Consider the following 2,576-nt stretch of genomic DNA (forward strand, 5'->3'; position numbering starts at 1 on the left):
GAAGAAGAAGAAGAAGAAGAAGACGAAAGTATGGAATTGGGAGAAAAACATGATGATGAAACAATAGAAGTTGCATCACCATCAGCAGCTGAAAAAGATCTAAGCATGAACGAATCAAGTATATTTAATTCAACTAGGCTTGAGAGTGATACAAGCGCTAACATAAAGAAGATAAAGAATCAAGTGCTTGCACAATATTTGTATACATTTCATAGTGAAAAATTGGATAACTCGATTCCTTATGGAATTTCCTACGATTCTGACCGAAAATTATATTTTATGGGTGAGATGGTTGTTAGCTTTGATAACTACTTCTTTTATATTGATAACGAAAAATTCCGAATTACACATGGACTATTAGAACTGTTATTTGCGCAAAGACCGAATTCATATCTCTTTGATGAAAAAGATCTAAATAAATACAAGAAGATTTTATCAATAACAAAAGTTCATTTGGATAGACGAGGATATGTGAAACGTAACAGTGGTGTAAAGTCTCGCTTAATTCAAATGCTGTTTCCTGTTAAAAAAACAAGTAAGAGAGGTTCTGGCTTATTGAAATTTGCAAAAAATACTTCTAGCAATAGAATTTACCAATATTATGACAACTATGACGAATTGGTTCAGAGACTTCATTTATTAAAATCATCAGAACTTGCCGGGCACTCAGCTCATGATGTTGAGATCGCATCAATTATAGAAGAATTGCGTGAAGGTAAAATTATTGTTTAGTTGCAGAATGAGCGTGCACAGATTCGGAGGTAAAAGCGAGAGAGTCGCCGCGAAAAAAGACATTGTATGGAATGAACCAGATCTTACCAGTTTTAGTGAGAGAATAATACAGGCAATTAATCAACAGGGTGTTAGTGAATCTCTACATTCGTATTTAGATTCGCAATTATCTAATATAGTTAAGAATATTGGATTGAACAAGATCGAAAAGGAACACATCTTCAGTACATTACAACAGTTATCTGACACTATCGATAGGGGACTTAAAGAGAAATCTATCAATTTGGAGAATTCTCTTCATGATCTCAAATCAACAACAGAGATATTCAGATCACACTTGAATACGATCAACGATAATAAAGTTGACAAGAATTATTTGGATGAGAAATTGAAAGTTATCTCAGACAAGATTAAAGATTTGCAAGTATTAGATAGAAATTATCTGAATACTAGATTGAAACAGCTTAGCACAGAACTTTTACTAGAGTAAATGAAACTCATTCATTATCTGTTGATAAGGAATATTTGGATAAAACTGTGCGGGCATTGAATAACATTGTTATAACAAAACAAGAGTTAGAAGATCGATTATCTGCAATGACTAATACGATAAAGACAAATCTTATGGAGGGGATTGAACAATTTGTTTCAAAAAACGATTTGAATACATTGCTAACTACGTTTAGCGAAACTTATGTATTGAAAAATGATCTGAGTAGTGAAATGCAAGCATTTATTAAGAAAGATGAATTACAAGCTACACTCAAATCAATTCGTGAGGAAATAGCAACTTCAATTAAAAATACAGAGAATGATGAAGTGACAAGATTACAATGTTCGGCTACATTCAACGATTATCTCACATTATTTATACACCGAATAGCATACCAAATAGTGCGAAATTATGCGAAAGTTAGTTTCCATATGAATTGGATTGAAGCGAAATCTCATAATTTGACAGAAGATCAAGTAGGTGATTTAATAACTGATAAGATGGGACTCTCAATCTACGCCGATGTTCTAAAACCCTAAAGTTAGGATCATATCAATCTTTAACTGATTTTCACTATGCAAATTGCTTGGGAGAAATAGCTACATTCTATTTCAATCTTCACATGCATTTTTCCAAGCTGAAACAAGAGTATGTACGTGTTAATGTACGAATTAGAACAGAGATGCATTCGTCCTTGTGAACTCTGCAAAAACGTGCCGATACTCAAGTATTGAATTAGAGCGGAACTGCATTTGTCCTTGTAAGCTATGTGAACTGAAATTGCAAAACGTGACAATAGTGACGTATTGAATTAGAGCACAACAGCAATCGTGCTTGTATGCTCTCCGAAGTGAAATTTTGAAACATGTTAATCATCAGGTAAGAGCAGAATTGGTGCGTAATGATAACACCCAAGGTTGTCTCACACTAAGCAAACGTTGCTACATGGTGTTGTGAAAACTACAACAAGAAATGACAATGTTTTTCAGTTTGATAATATGTTAAGAATGTAAGATTTGGTGAGAATGATTTATATCAATATAGATTCAGAAAAAAACTTTGAATTCACTATTATTCTTCCAAAGAATATTCAACAATGCTTGCCACATAAAGAGTTTTGAAAAAGATGGGATTTGAATGTTACTACTGGACATATATTCTCGGAAGAATGATAATATCTCATCTAGAATTTATGATAGTAAGAAGATCGTTTCACTTAAATCTCCCAGTGTTCATTGTGTGTACAACTCGTTGTCTAGATTATGTTTCAGTTAAATTTGAGAGTAAGATATTCATTTCACAAGAAGTTCGTTTCACTTAAATCTGGCAGTGTTCGTTGTATTTACAACCC

The sequence above is a fragment of the Nilaparvata lugens genome, chromosome 14 (assembly GCF_014356525.2).
Source record: "Nilaparvata lugens isolate BPH chromosome 14, ASM1435652v1, whole genome shotgun sequence".
Classification (NCBI taxonomy): domain Eukaryota; kingdom Metazoa; phylum Arthropoda; class Insecta; order Hemiptera; family Delphacidae; genus Nilaparvata; species Nilaparvata lugens.